We start from the raw sequence: 24115 nt of genomic DNA, 5'->3' as shown, positions 1-24115 counted from the left end.
AGTCTGCTTGAGACACCCCCCCCCACCTCTCTCTATCCCTCCCTGCCCTCGCTCGTGTACACTCTCTCTCAAGTAAATAAATCTTTTTTTCTTTTAAATGAAGAGATGCCTGGATGGCTCAGTTGGTTAAACGTTCAACTCTTGATTTCAGCTCAGGTTGTGATCTCAAGGTTATGAGATCAACCCAGGTCAGTCAGCTCTGGGCTGAGTGTGGAGCCTGTTTAGGATTCCCTCTCATTCTTCCTCTCCCCCTTCTCCCTGCTCGCATGCACTCACTATCTTTAAAATTAAAAAAAAAAAAAAGGTAAAAATAAAAAGAGCAGAGGACTCGAATAGATATTTTTTCTAAAGAAGTACAAATGAGCAATAATCACATGAAAAGATACTCAACATAACTAATCATCAGGAGAATGCAAATCAAAACCAGAACAAGAGATTCCTTTACATCTATTAAAATGGCTAGAATAAAAAAGAAAGAAAGAAAGAAAGAAAGAAAGAAAGAAAGAAAGAAAGAAAGAAAGAAAGAAGTGTTGGCAAGAATGTGGGGGAAAGGGAACCCTCATGCATTATTGATAGGAATGCAAATTGGTGCGGCTGCTATGGAAAACAGTATGGAGTTCCTCCAAAAATTAAAAATAGAAATAATATAGGACCTAATAATTCCACTCTTGGGTATTTACCCAAAGAAAATGAAACACTCATTTGAAAAGATATGCAGTCTTATGTTTATTATTATTATTATTTGCAGTAGCTAAGATAGAGAAGCAGCCTAAGTCCCATTGATAGACAAATGGATGTGGAAGGTGTGTTATACATAACACAATAGAGTATTATGCAATGATAAGAAAGAATGAGATCATACCATTTGAGACTACATGGATAGTTCTAGAATATATTACGCCAAGTGAAATGAGACTGAAAAAAACAAATACCATTTGAGTTCACTCATAAAATCTTAAAAAAAAAAAACCTTAAGTGAATAAACAAACAAAAAAAGAATCACATGTATGAATATGGAGAACAAACTGATGGTTTCCAGAAAGGAGGAGAGAGAGAAGATGGGCAAAATGGGTGAAGGGAAGAGGGAGATAACAGGCTTCTAGTATGGAGTCATGGGGATAAAGGGAACAGAACAAGGAATGTAGTGATATTTAATAGTCATGTATGGTGATAGGTGGTAGGTACAGTTGGGGTGAATATAGCATGTATAAATTTGTTGAATCACTATGTTGTACACCTGAAAATAATGTAACACTGTTTTGGCTATACTCAAAAATTATAATTTGTATTCCTTGCATTAATAAAAAAGTTTGTTAGGCGGTAAACACAAAACAGGAAGTCAACGTTTAGAACCCTCTTTGTTGGGACACATGGGTGGCTCAGTTGATTAGACATTCCACTCTTGATCTCAGCTAAGAGTTGCGAGTTCAAGACTATGCTGGGTGTGGAGCCTATTTAAAAGTCTCTGGCATGTAAGTATATATGTATGAAAATCAGACTGAAAGTTGAAGACCATCTGTAAATCAAAATGCAAGTGTTTTAAATTCTTAACTACCCAGGGTTTTATTGTTTTATTGCTTTTTTGTTGTTCTAAGGTTTTATTTATTTGAGAGAGAGCAAGAAAGACTGTGAGCAAGGGGGAGAGGGAGAAGCAGGCTCCACACTGAGCAGAGAGCCTGCTGCAGTGTGCTCTGCCAGGACCCTGGGATCATGACCTGCCAGATGCCCAGCCAACTGAGCCATCCAGGCACGCATCCCTATTGCTTTTTTAAAGTTAGTACATATTTACCATTTTAATTTGTTCTTCATTCAGCACATGTTCTTTCCAGATAACTAGTATATCTTCTAAAACGGAGTCATTTTACTTCTTTAGTATAGGGGAGACTGATTAAAGGCTCAGGCTCAAGACAGGACAGTTTCTACCAAGGAACCAAGGCTACTGTTTGTAGATAATTACACTAGACTTCTTTTTGGATGCTTCTGGGATATAGTCTACTTACCAGGATCTTCAGCCTTCCTTGCTTCTTGTTATCTGTTAAGTTTTAAAACTCCTCACTCAAGCATTTGACCTGTTTTTCTACAGTGTTCAAACCTGGAATAGTGTCTATGCCCAGGGTTTTAGCCTCTCTGTATCTACAATTTGTATCCACCATCCAATCACGCCCTCTTAGATGAGTGTATACTCTGGTTGTTTTCTAGACCCAAACAGAACATCTTGCCTATTTTCATACATGAAAACCTCTATGATTAAAACTTGCCTTAATTGGGAGTCTTACTGCTTTACTTCAGCTCACTTATTATATAGTAAAATGCATAACTGTCCAGTAAATAAAGATGCATAAAAATACAGTGAAACTCACAACCTCATAGTATGTAGTTACAGAAAAGTTTTTTAATCATTCTGGATCGAAGAATCTTCTAGTTTTGCTAACTATGCCAGTTTGGAGCGGGAGTGGAATTAATTGGTCAGTGGGAAAAGTAGATTCACCCTACTGATTCAAGTATGAAGCATCAATCTTCCTCTTCTCAATCTAACGAAGTTCTTCACTGTTTCTCAACAGTGGAAATCTGAATACATTTTCTTACTTTTTTTTTTGAGACTTATGTATTTATTCATAAGAGACACAGAAAGAGAGGCAAAGACATAGGCAGAGGGAGAAGCAGGCTCCTTGCGGTTGCGGAGAGCCTGATGCGGGGACTCCATCCCAATGGGATCCCGGGACTACCACCTGAGTCAAAGGCAGACACACTCAACCACTGAGCCACCCAGGTGCTCATAGGCAGAGGGAGAAGCAGGCTCCTTGCGGTTGCGGAGAGCCTGATGCGGGGACTCCATCCCAAGATCCCGGGACCACCACCTGAGTCAAAGGCAGACACACTCAACCACTGAGCCACCCAGGTGCCCCTGGATACATTTTCTTTATGAGAATCCAATTCAGTTAATTAAAGTCATATTACTAGAATTGTTCTTATCTGTTCATTTAATATAAGCAGCCTACATACTGTTAGACTGTTAGGTTTTTTTTTTTTTTTTTTTTTTTAATATTTCATTTATTTATTCATGGGAGACACAGAGAAAGGCAGAGGCAAGCAGAGGGAGAAGCACAGGGAGCCTGATGCGGGACTCCATCCTAGGACCCCAGGATCACACCCTGAGCTGAAGGCAGACAGTCAACCACCCAGCCACTCAGGTATCTCTAGACTGTTAATTTCAGCTAGCCTTTACTCTTTGGCTCCAGGCTTTAGGTTATTTTGTATATAATCTGCGTGGTCCATACAAAAGTTCGTTATATTAAAGTGCTTGAGTTATTCTCAAACTAAAACAAAAATGTTATGGATAGATGTCTGTGTCTCCTAGTAAAAGACTTTAAACTTTCTAGTAAAAGACCTAGTATTTAAAGTCAAATTTTATAAAATGATGAAATCAATAGGCTTTTATTGTTTGTTTCTGACATCTTGTTTTTCTCCTATAGGACTGTTTTTGCTTTCTTGTAGTAAAAGCAAAAGAGATTTTCAGTGGTTTGGGAATTTGAAATTGACTCTTACTATAATATAGATGAATTATCACTAGCTTATAATTGTTCCTGAGTAAACTAGTGACTGATTTTTCTCCCTGGAAATCGTTTAAATCCTGGGCTAATTGTTTGTGAGCCATTGGCCAACCTGTATTCAGTCTTTATTATAAAAAAAAAAAAAAGCATAAAAACAGTTGCAGATCATTTGAGAATGGGATCACATTTATTTATTTTTCTAAAGACTTTATTTATTCATGAGAGACATACAGAGAGAGAGAGGCAGAGACACAGGCAGAGAGAGAAGCAGGCTCCATGCAGGGAGCCCGATGTGGGACTCGATCCCGGGATCAGGCCCTGGGCCAAAGGCGGCGCTAAACCACTGAGCCACCTGAGCTGCCCAGGATCACATGTTAAATGTACTGATGGAATTGATGATTTAAAGGAAACTTGTGCTAAGTTTTAATTTGGATCCTTTCACAACATGAATAATTGACCTATTTTAAAAATGTTTTGTCAGTCTGGAACAAAGCCACTAGACAAAGACAAGATTATGATCGGGGTGGTTGTGACTGGTACCCAGTCCAGTTTAAAAGAAGGAAAAGTTGCAATTTGTGAACAGGCTTTAAAACCACTACAGCGATCATTTAATCAGCATGTGACAATAGTCCGTCTGGTTAGTATCTCCTAAGCACAGCTATAACTGATTAAACTTTTTTTTAAATTGATGGATTTTTTACATTTTACCACAGAATCCTATAAAATGAAGGAAATTACTTTTTTTTTGTATTAGCATTTCATCTTTGAGTATCTATCAGTTGGTCCACTGTTGAGCAGAAAGTGAGTTCAAGTGACAAATAATGGTATCATTGAATTTGCAAGTTGAGGAAATGAATTAATAAGATACATCCATTAAAAGATTATTTTATTCACACATTTTACAAAATTTCTGTCTACAATAGTTCTTTTCCTGGCTGTTCATTTTCACCATGATTTAATGAAGTCTCATTTGACTTTAAGTGACCAACTGATATTTAGCAGCACTGTATTGAGAAAAGTGTAGGAGTCCAGCCCATTTATTGAAGAAATCCTGTCTTAAATACTTTTGGAACAAAGTAGGGTTTAAATACGTAATGCTGAGGAATTTAACAAAAATTTTTTTCAGGACTGATTTTGTGTGATTTTGACCCTAGTATCTCCTGAGGGTAACTGTTCTGTGTTGAACCACCTGGTTTCTAAAGAATTCCTCCTCAGGTTTACCATGGTGGTAAGCCATGTTGCCATGGTTAGGAATGTTAAATGACTATGCTTTGGTTGAAGATTTTTATTAAACCCATAATCTAGATTGATAATTTGTATCTTTGTATATGTGAGTCCTGCTGTTATCACATGGCTCCTTCTATAAAAGAGTTGTTTGCCATTATGGACTTTGGATGTACAGTGAAAACTCAGTAGCCACAAGAAGACCAAAATCATGGCAAAGTGTGAGAACTGGAGTTGAAACTGTTGTGAAGTCTATCCCTATTTTAAAGAATATTCCAAAAAATTGTGATTTATTTAACAAATGTTGTTAAACTAGAATCTGCTATAGTCAAATTTCAGGATAGCCAATTTAAAAAAAAATTTAGAGAGCACATGCGTATGTGCAAGTGAGTGGGGGGAGGGGCAGATGAAGACGGGGAGAAAGAGATACAAGCAGACTCTTTGCTGAGCACAGAGCTCCACATGGGGTTTGATCCCAGAACCATGAGATCATGACCTGAGCCAAAACCAAGAGTTGGCTGCTTAATTGACTGAGCCACTAAAGCACCCCCAGAATAGTCAAATCTTGAAGAAAGAGATAAAACAGGGATTCATGACTCAACCATGAGCTAAAATACAAGGTACAAGGGAGAGTTTCTCTCTCCTAGAAGAGGAAGTAAAAGCTGAATTTAGTGAGGTATGTAGGAGAATGGAGAATTCTTTCTAAGTCATAGCCCACACTGTACTGAGGGTATGGCTGAGGTATGGCTGCACAGACACTGTAAAGACCACTCCTAGGAAGCCACTTCTATTCCTTTGGGTCCCTGTTGTGCTTGAAATGACCCAAGCTAATTTTGATTTTTAAAAAGGCAGTTGTAGGGTAGCCCTGGTGGCTCAGCGGTTCAGTTTAGCACCGCCTTCGGCTTGGGGCCTGATCAGGGAGACCTGGGATCCAGAGTCCCACGAGAGTCCCACGTCGGTCTCCCTGCGTGGAACCTGCTTCTCCCTCTGCCTGTGTCTCTGCCTCTCTCTCTCTGTGTCTCTCATGAATAAATAAATAAATAAAATATTTTTAAAAATTTTAAAAATAAATAAAAAGGCAGTTGTAGAGCAGCATACTGATTCACCTCATACACACCACTTTCACACTGGTGAATTTGTGGCATATTTAATTTTTTTAAAAATTTATTCATGATAGACACAGAGAGAAAGAGAGAAAGAGGCAGAGACATAGGCAGAAGGAGAAGCAGGCCCCATGCCTGGAGCCCAACGGGACCTGATCCTGGGACTCCAGGACCGTGCCCTGGGCCAAAGGCAGGCGCCAAACCGCTGAGCCACCCAGGGATTCCCCCATTTGTGGCATATTTAAAAGGAAACAAGCTTCTCTTCTTATTTTTTAAGAGTGTGGTATGATAAAAAATACATTTGGTCTTCATCCCTAGATCCAGGCACAGAGCTCCTAAAACCTTTGGAATTTCCTGAATGCTAGGAATTCTTTTGTTACTTGTAACAAGCCTACTTCCATTACACCTGAGTTTCTGTAAATGAGGTGATTTAAGGTGGGGCCCCTAGATGGGGCTGGTCATCTGAAAGACCAAGAAATTAGAGCATTGGAACTTTCTGTCCACCTACCCACCTCCGAAAAGGTCGTGGGGACAGGTGGCTGGAGATTGAGCTTCATAAAAGCTCTTGAACTAGGAGACCTGGGGAGCTTCTGGGTTGGTGAACGTATCAAAGTTTTGGGAAAATGCTTAGAAGCCCTGTGGCTCCTCCTCCTCCTCCTTTGCCCTTAAGCATATTTTCCATTTGGTTATTACTCAGTTGTATCCTTTATAATAAACTGGTAAATGTAAATAAAGTGTTTCCCTGAGTTCTGTGAGTCAGTCTATCAAATTACACAGCTTGATGAGGGGAGTCTTAGGGCTCTCAAATTTGTAGCCAAATCGGACCAAAGTACAAGTGTCCTTGGAACTTGGGACTCCTGACTGGTATCTGAAGTGAGGACAGTCTTGTGGGACTGATCCTTCAACTTGTAGGGTCTCTGCTAATTCCAGGGAGTCTAGAATTAAAGTTTTTGACACCGAGTCAGTATAGGAGAATCTGAGAATTGAGGTCATGAAAAGTGAGCTCTGCTTTGCTTTTATGGATCTTTAGTAGATATTAAAATTTGCATTAAAAAACAATACATGGATAAATCTGGTAAAAGAAAATAAAGATCTAACTAAAGGGAGATAATCTTCCTAGGTTTGGAAGACTTCAGATTCAATTCAATGCAATTCAAATCAAAATCCTAGCAGGGGGATCCCTGGGTGGCGCAGCGGTTTGGCGCCTGCCTTTGGCCCAGGGCGCGATCCTGGAGACTTGGGATCGAATCCCACGTCAGGCTCCCGGTGCATGGAGCCTGCTTGTCCCTCTGCCTCTCTCTCTCTCTCTCTCTCTCTCTCTCTCTCTCTCTCTCTCTCTCTCTGTGACTATCATAAATAAATTTAAAAAAATAAAAAAAAAAATCCTAGCAGGCTTTTTTTTGGCGGGAGAAGGTAGGGAGTAGAAAACTGACCGGCTGAGTCTAAAATTTATAATGCAAGTGAACTAGGAATAGTTTCAATAACTGAAAAAGAAGAGTAAAATTAGATGTTTTGCATTACTTGTGTTTCATTATAAGAATATAAAGCAATTAGGACAGTATGGAGCTATCAGAAAGATAAATTTATAAATCAGAGGTCTATAAAATGGCTATTTTATTTTTTAAGATTTTATTTATTTATTTATTCATTCATTCATTCATTCATGAGAGACACAGAAAGAAAGAGGCAGAGACATAGGCAGAGGGAGAAGCAGGCTCCTCACAGGGAGTCTGATGTGGGATTCAATCCCAGGACCCCAGGATCACGACCTGAGCCAAAAGCAGACATTCAACCACTGAGCCACCCTGGTTCTCCAGCTGTGTGTTTTATAAAGAAACTTATATTGGAACAAGGCAAAACCTGTTAGTTTACATATTCTCTAAGGCTGTTTTTTTTTTTTTTTCCTAAGGCTGGTTTTGACCTGCCATTACCAAGTTGAGTATAACAAACCAAATATGGCCCCTTAGCCTAAAATACTGTCTGTCCCTTTAAGATCAGTGATTCAGAACAGGAAGTCCATAACTAGAACTACATATTATGTTGTCTCCTGATCTGACTGGGGCCCCCCAAATGTAGGGTGACCTGATCGAGTGGAAGCTGGAGGTGCAGACGGTGAAAGAATTCACTTGAGGTATCCCAAGGGAGTAGTAGGCAGGATGGCAAAGCAGAGATTGTCTATAGTGAGGCAGTGGTTGGGGCCTGTATTTAAGGGGAAGGTGAGAAGGTACGGGAACATACAGAATATTCCTTTTTTGGTAACTGTGCCTGGTAGTAAGTAGACCTTTGGTTAATTAGGGCATCTGAATATTTTCAGATGGGTCACCTGAGGGGCCTGTTTGTATTCAGCCAGGGAGTTATGGTGGGCCCCTTTGCCTTGATTTAAGTTTCTACCATTCAAGCCTGTTGCCTAAAAGCGACCTTTACACATGTGTGGCCAAATAATTTTGACAGAGGTGCCTAAAGGGAAAGGTTAGTTGTGGTAGCACAATTTGATGAGGAGTCTATTATACTGGAAAAAAGTTATTTTCAGCCCGACCTTAAAATCTTTACAAAAATTATCTTGAAATGGATCATAGACCTAAACTAAAACTTTAAGAATTCTAGAAGAAAATATAGAATTTTTATTTATTTATTTATATTTTTTTATTTTTTATGATAGTCACACTCACACAGAGAGAGAGGCAGAGACACAGGCAGAGGGAGAAGCAGGCTCCATGCACCGGGAGCCCGATGTGGGACTCGATCCCGGGTCTCCAGGATTGTGCCCTGGGCCAAAGGCAGGCGCCAAACCACTGCGCCACCCAGGGATCCCCTAGAATATTCTTTATCGACTTGCAATAAGCAGATTTTTTTTAAGACCCAAAAGCATTAACTATAAAAAGAAAAAAATGGATAATTTTCATTTCATAAAAATTGAAAGTTCTGCTCTTTAAAAGTCACCATCAGGTATGCCCAGGTGGCTCAGTTGGTAGAACATGTGACTCTTGATCTTGGGATTATAAGTTTGAGCCCCACATTGAGTGTAGAGATGACTTTAAAATCTAAATACATGAATATCACTATCAAGAAAATAAAATGGAAAGTGACAGACTAGAAGATATTTGTATCTAGAATAAATAAAAAAGTCTTTAATAATAAAACACCTCCAGGGTTGCCTGGGTGGCTCAATCAGTTAAGCATCCAACTCTTGGTTTTGGCTCAGGTCATGGTCTCAGGGTTGTGAGATGAGCTCCACTTCAGGCTCTGCACGTGGAGCCAGATTAAGATTCTGTCTCTCCCTCTCTGCCTTTATCCCCCCTCTGTCTCTCTCTCTCTGCCCCCCCCCCCACTTGTGCATGCATACAGGCTCTCTTTCTCAAAACAACAACAACAAAAAAAACCCCAGCCAACAACATTTTTAAAAATTAGAAAAAGATTTGAATAGTGCTTTACAAAAAATACTAAAATGGTAACTTATCACATGCATAAATTCTGTATATCATTAGTCATCAAGGAAATTCATATTTAAACGATGAAATACCACTTATCCACTAGAATGGCTAAAATTAAAAACACAAGCAAGTGATAAGGAAGTGAAGCAGCTAGAGCTCTCACACATTGCTGGTGGTGGTAGGGTCTAAACTGACATAACCACTTTTGAAAACTGTTGAGATTATCTTATATTTCAACATATATCTAACGTATGACCCAGAAATTCTAGCCTTAGATAGAAATGAAAACGTATTCACATATAAAGATCTGTACATGAATGTTCATAGCAGGTTTTTTTCATAAGAGCCCAAACCGGAAATACCCCAGTTATTTGTGGGTGAATGGATAAACAAATTATGGTATGCTTATACAACAGAGTAGCACTCAGCAGCAAAAGGATGTAAATTAGGGATATACACAATGGCATGGAAGGCCTTCACAGACGTTTTATAATTGAAAGTGGATAGACATAGAAGTGATTCTATTAATACGAAATTTTAGGCAGATAGGCAGATGTTTATCTACTGATAGAAGACAGACCATGAGTTGCCTAAGGAAGGGGTGGGGACAGAAGAGATTGTAGAGGGGCACAAGTGAACTTTGAGGGGGATAAAAATGTTCTGTATCTTGACTATTGTGATTACACAGATAGATACATTTGTCAAAAGTCATCAGCCTGTGTGGTTAAAATGTGTGAATTTTATTATTATAAAGTATATCTCAAAATTTATTTTAAAAAATAATTGAAATGTGATAAACAATATCTCTTCCATAAAAATAACTTCATCATGTCCATCCCCTAATTGAAATCTTTTAACACTTTCTCATTGCATTTCTTTCTCTCTTTCTTTCTTTTTCTTTTCTTTTCTTTCTTTCTTTCTTTTTCTTTTCTTTCTTTCTTTCTTTCTTTCTTTCATTCATTCATTCATTCATTCATTCAAGCTTACACAAGTGAGGGGAGGGGAAGAAGAAGAGGGAGAAGCAGACTCCCCACTGAACTTGGGGCTCAATCCCAGGACCCTGGGATCATGACCTTAGTTGAAGGCAGTGGCCCAGCTGACCCAGGCACCCCTCCCATTACACTTCCAATAAAATCCAAACTCCTTCCTGACTTCCTTTTGTTTTTGTTTTTTTTTTTTTAATTTTTATTTATTTATGATAGTCACACACACACACAGAGAGAGAGAGAGAGAGAGGCAGAGACATAGGCAGAGGGAGAAGCAGGCTCCATGCACCGGGAGCCCGATGTGGGATTCGATTCCGGGTCTCTAGGATCACGCCCTGGGCCAAAGCCAGGCGCCAAACTGCTGCGCCACCCAGGGATCCCCCTGACTTCCTTTTGAATGCATTTTCTGCTACTTTACTTCCTTCTGGGCTCTTTCCACACCTGTTGTCTTTAGCTGCTCAAACTTGGCCAGATTCTTTCCAATATGATGTTCCCTTTGCTTAGAATGCTCTTGCTACACCTTACCTTTCCCCTGCTTTTGCATAGCTGCATCCTCTCCTCAGCTCAGCTTAAAGGACATCTGCACAGAGATTTTCCTGCCCTCCCCAACTAAAATAAACTTTCCACTGTTAACTCATTATTCACTAATTTGTTTCTTTCACAACAAAATTAGCTGTAATTTTAGCTGTCTGCCTATTTTTTCGTTACCTTAACGCTCTCAAATGTCAGCTCCTTGAGGGAGTGCCTATGATTGCGTTATTCAGCACACATCTCCAGTGCCTACACCAGAAGAAATGAAGGAGTGAACATTGTTCTTGAAGCCTGAAATCTCTCTTCCTTCTCCTCTGTGGAAGTTCCCCCTCATCTTTCAAGGCCTAGCTCAAATGACAAATATTCTTCAAAGTCTTCTTCCAGTACCATATTTAATTCCCCTAAGAATTATTTTCCTTCATGTACAGGCTAGTGTTGGTCAGATGTTTCCAAAACTGGTGAAGGAACTTAGAACCAAAGCATAGGTTGAACATTGGTTTAAACAGAAGGACCTATAACTTAACAGAGTTCATATCTTCCAAGTTAAAACACTTGAAGAAAAACATAGTAATTAATCCCACAGAAGACAATACTGAGTCTCAGGCAAATGTTGGATATGCTTTTGATTGTTCAGGAAAATTTTTATATAGCCTATTTTCCACGTTCCCAAACTAGGTCATAGCAGTGGCTTAAACTGTATATACTTCAAACTTCTTTGGTTGAAAATTCTTCAGGAGGAAAGGTGAAGGACTGTAGAAAAAGAAAAACTGGAAAGATATTTTACATTTTCTTCTAGTTGTAATTACCTTCTTGTTCTAGACTAGCTTCTATTGTGTCTACTTGGACTAGTGCGTAAAATCTTTAATAGCCTGCAGGTGAAAAAAAGTATTTTATTTTTAAATCTTTTATTTTAAGTAGGCTCCGCACCCAGTGTGGGGCTTGAACTCACAACCCTGAAATCAAGAGTCACATGCTCTACTGACTGAGCCAACCATGTGCCCTGAAAACAAATATTCTAAAGAGATATCTTCTCTTTCCTCCTCTTCCTCTCCAATAAGTCTCTGGTACATGATTCACCTCATACATTTGAAAACAACCATATAACATCATTATAGCCTTTAGTATAACATTTAAAGGCAATCCACTGACCATCAACACACACACCTGTACACAAATTGACCAACTCCACTTTAAAGTTGGTCTTTTTTAATTAAAAAAGGGGGGGGGCACTTGGCTGGTTCAGTAGGTAGAGCATGTGGCTCTGGATGTGATATCAGGGTTGTGAGTTCGAGCCTCACCTTGGGTGTAGAAATTTTTAAAATAATAATTAAAAAAAAGATGTAGCACTCAAAGGAATTTCTTATTTCTTCTTGTCATCAGCTTCTGATTAATATAAGTTCTAGGCATTAATAGTCTCAGGAAATTATAACAGCAAGTGTAACAGCAAGCAAAAATTGTTAAATTGCTTTTCAGCAATAATAATCTGTGTTTGGCATACTTTGTCTCTCTCTCTCTCTCTCTCTCTCTCTTTTTTTTTTTTTTAGATATATTTATTTGAAAGAGGAAGAGAAAGAGAATGCATGGAGAAAAGGGGCAGCAGGAGAGGGAAAGAATCTTCAGCAGATTCCCCACTGAGTGTGGAGCCTGACTGCTCAATCTCACAATCCTGAGATCACTAACTACCTCAACTGAAACAAAGAGTCAGATGCTTAAACGACTAGGCCACCCAGATGCCCCTGCAAACCTTTTCTTATATCAAAAATCCTTCGTGGTTCTTAAACTTGAGCATCCATTGAATCACCTGGAAGCTTCATTAGAAGACAGATTTAGTAGATCTAAGGTTGAGGGCCTAAGAATTTGCAGATGCTGGTGTTGATGCATTTTGAGAACCTTAGTTGCTTGTACGAATGTTTCTACATATTTGGGTTGGCTAGACCAGAGCTCTTTTTAGGTGAATGTTACTTGCATTTACAATTCACCTTAATCCAAATCACCGAATCACAAATCTTAATAATTTGTGTTTATTGTTATGGAATATGTTGGGTGGGCAGGAAAATGGAGTTTTCACTTGTAATTTTATTTTTATTTTAAATTTTTTTATAAAGATTTTATTTATTTATTCATAAGAGACACAGGCAGAGGGAGAATCAGGCTCCATGCAGGGAGCCTGATGTGGGACTTGAGTCAGGGTCTCCAGGATCAGGCCCTGGGCTGAAGGCAGCGCTAAACCGCTGAGCCACCTAGGCTGCCCCTATTTGTAATTTTAGATTCAGCTTAGTCCTTATCTTAAAATTTTTTGCCTTATGTAAAGCAGTTCATAAAACCCATTTTATTTCAGAGCAAACGAAAAGCTATTTTTATTACCTATAATTAACCTAATTCAGGAGAAAGGAACAGGCTTGGGGAAAAGGCTAGCATTGACACAAGTGTGGAAGCTCAGAAATTGCCTTTCTGAAATTAATATTACCAGCCTCAATATAGCATTTGAAGTTCTTTTTTTTTTTTTTTAAATCCTGGACCCAATTATTCCAAACTACGGTTGCACTTGTAAGGGTTAAATAGTTTGTTGGATTCAACATGAGTATCTCTAGGCTTGTTCTGACTTCAAACATTAGATCATCTTATTTGAGTAGTTGGAGGTGTGTTATTGTGGTAAAACTTGTAGAAGTGGCTAGAGAGAAATATAGAATCCATTGTATTGATGAACTGTCTTTAACCTTCTCACATCACTGCCCTTATTTGTTGTTTTCAAAATGTAGTATTTCAAAAGCTACACATTGTACCCTTATATTTATAGTATAACTATAGAGTTTCTGTTTAAATCCTTTAAAAATGTTATTTTCAGACAATAGCTGCCAAGCTTATTCCCCAACTCTTGACTTTTGTGTCTTTGTCTGATTTCAAAGACTGAGAGCTGTTACCCAGTTGAGCCTTGAATTAAAAGTCCAATATTTGAAATCTTAAAAAAGATAGATCTTTTTTGGTTAAACAATTCTTAATGTTTTAAATTTGGGAATTATCACGTTTCATGGCCCAAAATAGCACATTGGATTTTTGGCAGCTTCTATCCTGCCCATGCCAATAAAAGCAGCACCATATGGCATAACTGCTGTTACACTAGGAAACCCACACCCTGTGGAGACACTGCCTGGCATGAAGCAGAGCCGCTGCTCCCCATGTGCTTATCTTTTTAAGTCAGCATATTGGCCAAGATATAGTAAGATTCCAGGACATCATGGTATCCTATCAGTTGAGTCTTGCAGCTCTTTTTCCCACCAGCTTTAACGTTGGCCACATTATAAAAACACATACTCAAAACTTGATGGAATTTCTTACCCATCTTCAGAAAAAAGCTTTTGAATGACTATTATAAGAAAGGAAAGGATTTACTTTTTAGGACACAATTAGTACAACAGTCAGTTTAGTACCCCTTGCAGTGCTAGTACTCCTCCACAGCTGTATGTTCTCTGAATAATAATCTTACCTTCCTCCCTGACCAAATATCTGGAAGGAAAATAATTCACAAATATTGATCCTAGGTGTGGGTGTTAAGTGTTGGAAGGTGGGCTAAAATTTGTAGTTCTGTGTGATGGAAAAAGTTTAGAACATGACAAATAGAAGGAACCAATTGCTGTCCTTCCTGCTCTCACTTCTGTGTATTTTGTTCTTTGTTGACTAGGTGTATGTTTTTCAAATAAGTGTCCTCTTCCTGCTCTTTGTCTGTTCTCTGCTAGAACAGTCATTTCATTCATTGTGAACTTCATCCATATGTTTCTCAATTGTATAAAATTACTATTAAGCCTTTTTAGTATAAAATTAGCTAATTCTCTGGAAAATAAAGGCACACAGGTAGGCTTTCTTTTTCTTTTTTGAAGATTTTATTTATTTACTCATGAGAGACTTGGGAGAGAGAGAGCGCGTGAGAGAGATGCAGAGGGAGAAGCAGGCTCTGTGCAGGGAGCCTGATGTGGGACTGGATCCCAGGACCCCAGGACCACGCCCTGGGCTGAAGGCAGGCGCTAAACCACTGAGCCACTCAGGGATCCCCAGGTTTTCTTTATCATGTAGTTTTTTAGTTTTCAGTAACCCTGTTTAGTTATTCTTGAAACAAACATAAGCACCTACTGTGTACTAGCTATACTAGGCACATGAATAAAAAATGGAATAGACAAAATTTCACCCTCCACAGAAAAGTATAATACAGTTAAAGGATTTTTAAATTTATTCACTCATTTTAGAGAGAGAGCAAGCATGTGTGCAAGCAGGGTTGGGGGGGAGAGGTGGAGGGAGAGAGAGAGAGAGAGACCTGAAACAGACTCCGTGTTGAGTGTGCAGGCTGACTCAGGGCATGATCTCATGATGGTGAGGCCACAGCCTGAGCAGAAATCAAGAGTTGGATGCTTAAAAAAAAAAAAAAAAAAAAAAAAAAAGAGTTGGATGCTTAACTGACAGCGCTACCCAGGCATCTCTGTAATACAGTTTAATCCTTTATTAGAGATATATACTATGCTTGTATTTTGAGGCAGCTGATGAAATTATACTTTCTAAAGATTCAAAAGAGGATCACCTAGATGTCTCAGCGATTGAACATCTGCTTTGACTCAGGGCATGATCCTGGGTCTGGGGATTGAATCCTGCCTTGGGCTCCCTCTGGGCAGCCTGCTTCTCCTTCTGCCCCTGTCTTCTGCCTCTCTCTCTGTGTCTCTCATGAATAAATAAAAATCTTAAAAAAAAAAAAGATACAAAAGAAAATACTACATTTCAGCATTACAGAGAAGTGCTTATAAATGTTATTGCCTGGTCTGTCAAAAAAATGCTTAAAGCTCAGAATTATAAGCCTGGTTCAAACTAAATGACAAATAACTGAAAAAATAAATATCTCTTTAAATATTTGATGCCTTTTCTAAAATTTGAATATATAATGTCATGTGTGATTTTTCAAACAAAATTTGGGGAAATTATATTTTTAATTTGCATATAGTGGAATATTTTGTTGGTAAGGCAGATGCCTTATATTTAAATATTTTAGAATAAGAATCTATAGATATTTTACCTTGTGACGTGCTAATAGGAACATGGTTTAAGTCAGTGTTTTTCAGTAGGAATACTTTGGGCAGTCAGTGGGGACCATTCTTTATTGTGCAGTACTATCTTGTCATTGAAGGATAGTTACCATACTTAACCTCTCTTTATAATTTTTGTGTTTATATAAAAAGTTAAATGCCTGCTTATAACTGTTTGGCCCAGTAACATCAAGGCGGCTTTTTTTTTTTTTTAAGATTTTATTTATTCATGAGAGAGAGAGCGCGATTGAGATTGAGAGGCAGAGACACAGGCAGAGGGAGAAGCAGGCTCCATGCAGGGAGCCCAACGCAGAACTCGATCCCGAGTCTCCAGGATCACACCCTGGGCTGAAGGCGGGCACTAAACCACTGAGCCATCCAGGGATCCCCCCATGTTATGCTTTTTTAAAAATTAAGCCTTAAACATAGATTCTTCTGGCTTTTATCTCCTTTCTCCCTTATATTTAAAGGAAAGTTTTCTACTTTCTGTAGAACAAAAGTAAAATTTACAGTTTCATTTCTCACAAAACAAAATTGCTACTCAAATAACAAATTGAATATCTGGGGCAGCCCAGTGGCTCAGCGGTTTAGCGCTGCCTTTGGCCCAGGGCATGATCCTGGAAACCCGGGATCGAGTCCCACGTTGGGCTCCCTGCGTGGAGCCTGCTTCTCCCTCTGCCTGTGTCTCTGCCTCTCTCTCTCTCTCTCTCTCTGTCTCTTGTGAATAAATAAGTAAAATCTTAAAAATAACCATACAAATTGAATATCTGTTTGTAGTGGTTTGAGACAATTAGATGGAAGCAGTACCACTGTTTGTATTTCCTTTTACAAAGAGTCAAGTTCCTTTTTATTCTTTCACTTAGCAAATTTTACTTGGATAAAGAGCATTTAAAATTTTACACAGAATCTTTATTGACTTAGACTTCTGGGGCACTCAGATTGTGAAAACTGACTGGAATTGGTGAAGAACTGAGGTACAGATTTGTTAGACTCAGTAGGAGCTAGCAGGCTTTCTTTTCCTTTCCTTAAGCAGCTGTTGAGAAACTAAGGAGAGGGGCTTTTCTTTCTGTTTAGGAGATGGCTTTCCTATGATTTCTCTTCTGAATTATTTTTCCATTTGTTTTCTTGGGGATATAATCACATTTTGCTCTTTATTTTTATTTTTTTAAAGATTTTATTCATTTATTCATGACATACACAGAGAGTGAGAGGCAGAGACACAGGCAGAGGGAGAAGCAGGCACCATCCAGGGAGCCTGACGTGGGACTTGATCCTGGATCTCCAGGATCACACCCTGGGCTGAAGGCGGCGCTAAACCTCTGGGCCACCGGGGCTGGCTTAGAAATTTTTAAAAGGATGTATATGAGGGGGAAAGTTTAAAAATATAACATCCTCATGAGGTAAGTCAGCTTATCAGAAGTTGTCTTTTTTTCCATTCAGATCTAACCCATTGGTGTTTATTCATATGGGATTTTTTTTCTTGGTCAGTTCTAAAAGCTTCATTTGAAGCTTGAGCAGTTTCTGCCAGGAGAATTGGATTTTTTTTTTTTTTAATTCATAGAGATGCAGAGAGAGAGAGAGGCAGAGACACAGGCAGAGGGAGAAGCAGGCTCCATGCAGGGAGCCTGATGTGGGACTCCATCCAGGGTCTCCAGGATCACGCCTTAGGCTGCAGGTGGCACTAAACCGCTGCGCCACCGGGGGTGCCCGAGAATTGGATTTAAATAAATGATGGTGATGAATTCCTTCAGACATGTGCAGAGGAACTCCAGAAGTGTAATTCTTGATAACCTTTTTCTTCTCTCTCCTCGTGCTTTTCCATTGAGAAACCAAAATAGTGAGCTTCATTTTCTGAGAGTGGTGCTCTTTGATCTCTTTAGTAATATATTGTCCTGTCCAGCTTGAAGCCATTGCATAGTTTTGGTTTTAATTTGGGGCTGTGTTAGAGAATTGATGTTAAAGTTAAGAAGCCTGAAAAATAGACTCAAAAGGAAGAAGTTGGGGAGTAGCTGTTTATTTCCTTGTGACCCCAGTGATTGAGGGCTTGCCTTTGGAAGCCTAGAGATCAGATAGAGTTTCTGTCAACCAAATAAAAAATGTATACAGAATGCTAGTATGTGCCTGGTATTGTGATGGTTCAAACTGTGATCACTGCCGTCCTGAAACTGCCTTCAGTCATCTTTTTTTCTTTTTTTTTTTAAAGATCATTTATTTTATTAGAGAGAGGGAGGGAGACAGGCAGGCAGAGGAGGGGCAGAAGGAGAGGGAAAGAATCTCAAGCAGACTGCACTGAGCACAGAGCCCATCATGGAGCTCCATGCCACAACCCTGAGATCACGAACTGAGCCAAAACCAAGAGTCCAAGTACCAACTAACTGAGCCACCCAGGTGCCTCACTGCCCTCAATTATCTTATAAAGAAAAATACTGCCAGAGAGGGTGTGAATGTTTTGTGATTAGCCAAGAACTTACTTCATTAGGATTTTAATGTTTAAAGGCAGAATTTCAGGATAGTCAAAACTTGTAGCCAAATTACTGTAGCAAAATTATTTGTGCCATTGCCTATTCTGTGATGTCATGGTTGCACCAAGTAAGAATTAGAACATAGATTTGAAATTCTTATTCAGTTCAGAATGAATAAGGTGCCCTGTGGCAGATATTTTTAGAATGGAGGAGCAGCTCCAAGGCTTGCTGTGAGTCAAGTTCTCATTCAGAGACTGATCCTGAATATTGACTTTAAGGATTGGAATCTTTCATCCTGAATTATTAGTTACTCTTGTGTTCTGAAAATGTAAGTTTAAGCTGTCATCAGTAGATTAAATCAATATATCTCATAAGAATGCAACTTTTTGTATCAGAGACAATTTAAATGATCCCTCTATTTAGAAGTGGATATTTTTCAGATGTAAGCTGTTGTGAGTTGGTAGTTATACTATCAAAATTGTCAGAGGACTTCAGAAAGGTATGAGTCTATTCTTTTTTATAGGGGAAAGGTTTGAAAAAAATGTGTTTTTCTCTTTTCACCATAGTTCAGATTCAGAGAATTCTAATGGCAAAAGATGAGATTAATGATTGGCTTCTCCCAAGTCATAGCATAAATTTACTGGTAGAATAGGAATTGAATTAACAATTTCATAGTCTTACCCAGTCAGTTACTTTCCTTACTATGTGAAAAAAGAAAGCTGAATATGAAAAAAAATTTGAATTTTGTCATAAGTAGAAACTGTAGCCTTAAGCCAACACGCAGATGCATGATACTTTTGTCTGATCTATTTTGGTGGCAGTTAATGATGTAAACTAGATCTACTTAATCTTAAATTCTAAGGCAAGGATGATTAGTCATCTCTGGAAAAAGAATCTGCTGCTTATCTTTTCTGTTTTTGTGTTTCTGAGACTTATGTATAATTCTATTAAGGTATTAGTGAAACAAGGAAAAGATAACTTGAAAAGATAACTTACATTTATAGGAATTTTCTTGTGTTTTTTATTTTTTTAAGATTTTATTTATTTATTCATGAGAGACACAGAGAGATGCAAGAGACACAGGCAGAGGGAGAAGCAGGCTCCTCGCAGGGAGCCTGATGGGGGACTTGATCCCAGGATCCTGAGATCACAACCTGAGCCAAAGGCAGATGCTCAACCACTGAGTCACCCAGGCATCCCTCTTGTGTTTATTTTTAATTGAGGCACCACCCCTAAGAGGGCAGGGGAACAAAATAAAATCAGAAAAACTTAGAAATTTTTAATGGCCCCAAAATGAACCAGTAAGAGACTCTATCTTATCTTATCTTTTGAGAGTGCAAGAACCAGGATGGGGAGGGAGAGAGAATCTTCAGCAGACTCCACACTGAGCACAGAGCCCAACAAGGACTGATCTCATGACCCTGAGGTCATGGCCTGAGCTGAAATCAAGAGCTGGAAACTAAACTCACTGAGCCACCCAGGTGCCCCAAGAGACTGATTTAAACCAGAGAAGCCAGCTTCCCATGCTTATACACTGTTTCTTTGTCTGGAAAGCAGGGATAATTTTAGTAACCAGTTGAATAAATTATTTTGATAAGTCATGGATAATGAGATAATTTATTCAGTGGAAGACCTTTTGGAAAGAAAGGAGGTATTAATGCATACTCTTCTGAAACTTCATTAACTTGCCCTTAGGCCAAAATTATCCCATATTTATATTTTAAAATGTGTATTTGCTCATTTTTAAAAAAGATTTTATTTTTAAGCAATGTCAAAATCCAACTTGGGGCTCAAACTCAGAACCCCAAGACCAAGAGTCGCACGCTTCTTTGGTTGAGCCAGCTGTGTGCCCCTGTGTATTTGCTAATTTTCAGATAAAGTTTAAACATTAAAGTAACAGCTAAAGGTTTTTAGTAAGTTACTTAATTAAATAAAATATTCTAAGGTATCTTAGTATGTCCTACGTATTTATTTTATTTATATTTTAAAATCCATCATGGATTATATAAATTGGTTTGTGTATATGTGTCTGAATTCCTTATGTTTTTTTTTTAATTCCTTATGTTAATGGCATAATTATCTATCAACATTTATGGTGTTACAAGATTCTTATTATTTTTATTTTTTGTGTTATAAGATTCTTTTTTTTTTTTTTTTTTTTTTTTTAAATTTTTTTTTTTTTTTAATGTATTTATGATAGTCACACAGAACGAGAGAGAGAGGCAGAGACACAGGCAGAGGGAGAAGCAGGCTCCATGCACTGGGAGCCCGACGTGGGATTCGATCCTGGAGACCCAGGATCTTGCCCTGGGCCAAAGGCAGGCGCTAAACCGCTGCGCTACCCAGGGATCCCATGTTATAAGATTCTTAATCAGACAAATGACGCAGAGTAGACATATACAGAGTGTACAGTACTGTTCACAACTAAAATGTGTATATTTTAATTCACAATGTTTTATTTTGTGGATTTTATTTAGTATGTATTATAGAAAGGGTAGGTCTCATTTAATACTTGAAGCTTGGGGATTCCTGGGTGGCCCAGCGGTTTGGCGCCTGCCTTTGGCCCAGGGGTGCAATCCTGGAGTCCCGGGATCGAGTCCCACGTCGGGCTCCCGGCATGGAGCCCGCTTCTCCCTCCTCCTGTGTCTCTGCCTCTCTCTCTATGTCTATCATAAATAAATAAATAAATCCTTAAAAATAAATACATAAATACTTGAAGCTTTTTTCTTGCATACTTAGGTAAAAATAAGGAACATAGAAAATCCAGGTAGATGGGTTAAAAAAAAAAAATTCCTTGGCACCAGAAGCAAAATTTTTAGAGAAAGAGCAACCCAAAATTGACTTTCTACTAACCATCCTATCTCCATCTTCTTTTTTCCTTTTAAAATTAAAACAAAAATATGTTTTCCATTATTAGATATCATCTCTTGCTTCTGAATAGGTATATAAATTGAATATATTCACCTAATACAGAGAGCCTTTCCCCAGTCAAGTTCTTTTTTTTTTTTTTTTTAAATTTTTTAATTTATTTATGATAGTCACAGAGAGAGAGAGAGAGAGAGACAGACAGAGACACAGGCAGAGGGAGAAGCAGGCTCCATGCACCGGGAGCCCGATGTGGGATTCGATCCCGGGTCTCTAGGATCGCGCCCTGGGGCAAAGGCAGGCGCCAAACCGCTGCGCCATCCAGGGATCCCTCCCCAGTCAAGTTCTGTGATATAAGTAAGATTTCTCTTGGAAAAATGATGTAAGATTTCTCTTGGGAAATGCTTGCCTGTTTTTTGTGGCTCACTTAGGTTATTCGGTCTGTCCTCTTTCTGTAGTCCATGAGGCATTTCATTTGTATCACATGTTAGAATTTAAAATAATATCTTTGAAACAGAAAATTTCCTCCAGTCATGGATCTTTATCTGCTCTATTTCTGGTGTAGACCATTTAATGATTCATAGACCTTTAATCAAAGCCCTGGATTTTAGACGTTAAATTTCCCAATATTCTCTGAAGAATAATTGTGATCATCAAAATTTTAAAGATACTGTTGTAAGAGTGTATTTGGAAGAATTATGGTAGTGTACCTCTGGACCTCTTTTGCACTGATTTATACTACCTGTTTACAGGTGGCTGTCAAGTGATTTGAAATAATAAACCCAGATGAATGCAATACGTTTAAATTGAATTGTCAAAGTCATTGATCTTGCTTATTTAAAAGTTGACCGGTTGGCCACAAATAAGATTTATTTTCACAGAATGAATCAACTTGAGTTTGGTGTGATACGAGAAGTGCATTGACTGCCAGTGGTGGCCTAGAAACATTTCCCAAGTGATTGAAAAAAATGATTTTTAGATGGCTATTAGCCTTGGTCTATTTGCATATTCAAAGATAACTGGATCTTAACAGTTGGATTTAAATATAAAGGCTCTTAAGAGCCTTAAAACTTGAGTGAACAAAATCAAAACTGTTTAATCCTCTGATATTTACTTAGAAACAGCCTAAATGAAATTCAAAATAGGTATCACATCTGGATTTGTTTATGGATACTAGATGGAGAGATGAGGGTAAGAGGCAGGCAGAAATTCCACACTTATTTGGGCTTAATAAGCAAACTTGATGAAGTCCTTTAAAACTGTTCTTTCCATTGGGATAAGATTTTTCGACCATAATTTCCTAAATTAATTTATGCCTTTACTACACTTTATTCTAACGTAATTGAACTATCTATTTATTTTAAAGATTTTATTTATTTATTCATGAGAGACACACAGAGAGAGAGAGGCAGAGACATAGGCAGAGGGAGAAGCAGGCCCCACGCAAGGAGCCCGACGTGAGACTAGTTCCCAGGACTCCAGGATCACGCCCTGGGCCTAAGGCAGGCACCAAACAGCCTGAGCCACCCAGGAATCCCCATAATTGAACTATTTAAATTGAAGTTGCCTTCCTGTAGGTAAGAGTCTACAGATTTATAAACTTAATCCTGGAGTTGAGGTTTAAAAAGAAAACCTCTATTTATTTTATTTCCTTATTTTTTTTTTTAAAGAATTTATTTATTCATGAGATACACAGAGAGAGAGGCAGAGACACAGGCAGAGGGAGGAGCAGGCTCCACGCAGGGAGCCCGATGCAGGACCTGATGCGGGACCCTGGGACCCTGAGCCAAAGGCAGATACTCAACCGCTGAGCCACCCAGGTGTCCCTATTTCCTTACTTTTAAGATTGATTTATTGATTTATTTTGGAGTTAGGGCAGTACAACGTTAACACTCTTCTAGAAGTATAATATTTATTATATGCTTACAGTGAGCACTCATAGGTGCTTTAATATGTTTTGCCTTACTCATTCCTACATATGTAATAAATACTCACTCCCATTTATAGATAAGGAACTTTAGGCTTACAAAAGTTAGATAATTAGTCCAGCTAGTACCTGAAGAACCTAAATTTCATCCCAGTTCTCTCCAAAGTCTGTGCTGCATAACCAGTCCTACAGACTGTATAGTAATTAGTGCTAAGAAATAGCTGGGAATGGGGCACCTGTGTGGCTCAGTGGTTGAGAGTCTGCCTTCAGCTCAGGTCATGGTTCCAGGGTCCTGGGATCGAGTCCCACATCGGTCTTACTGCAGGGGGCCTGCTTCTCCCTCTGCCTATGTCTCTGCCTCTCTCTGTGTCTCTCTCATGAATAATAAATAAAATCTTAAAAAAAAAAAGAAATAGCTGGGAATATCCTTTGTTTCCATTACTTGAGGTGAATGTTCTTTACAAGAGAAGTAATGCATATTTAAACCATTGACATACCTTATGAAGTGTTTTAAAACAGTAATTCTAAAAGGACCTGCAACTGTTCCACATATCTCCTTTCACTTCTCCCAGCAGCAAATGACTCCCTTTCTTTACTTTGATGACTCTCTGTTAACAGTATTTCCCCTTCCTCAGAAAGGTAGTATTGTTTTATGGAATGATTTTTTTAAAGATTTTATTTATTTATTCATGATAGAGAGAGAGAGAGAGAGAGATAGAGAGAGAGGCAGAGACACAGGTAGAGGGAGAAGCAGGCTCCATGCCAGGAGCCTGACACGGGACTCGATCCCGAAGACTCTAGTATTGCGTCCTGGGCCAAAGGCAGATGCCAAACTGCTGAGCCACCCAGGGATCCCCTGGAATGATATTTGATAGGCAACCACTTGGAGTCAAAATATGTTGCTTTGTAGTTTTCCACGTATTCCAACTGAAGCGTTGGGAGTTGGGACTTATTCAGGTCATATGGGGATCA

The 24115-nt window shown here is 38.8% G+C and overlaps 1 protein-coding gene across 1 annotated transcript in view; it reads left to right on the top strand.

Moving 5' to 3' along the window:
* GLG1 (golgi glycoprotein 1) overlaps positions 1–24115 on the top strand; it is a 149928-nt gene that overhangs the window by 52760 nt on the left and 73053 nt on the right. The window lies entirely within an intron of this gene.

The sequence above is a fragment of the Nyctereutes procyonoides genome, unplaced genomic scaffold (assembly GCF_905146905.1).
Source record: "Nyctereutes procyonoides isolate TBG_1078 unplaced genomic scaffold, NYPRO_anot_genome, whole genome shotgun sequence".
NCBI classification, from domain to species: Eukaryota; Metazoa; Chordata; class Mammalia; order Carnivora; family Canidae; genus Nyctereutes; species Nyctereutes procyonoides.
This window is presented reverse-complemented; position numbering and strand designations above follow the sequence as displayed.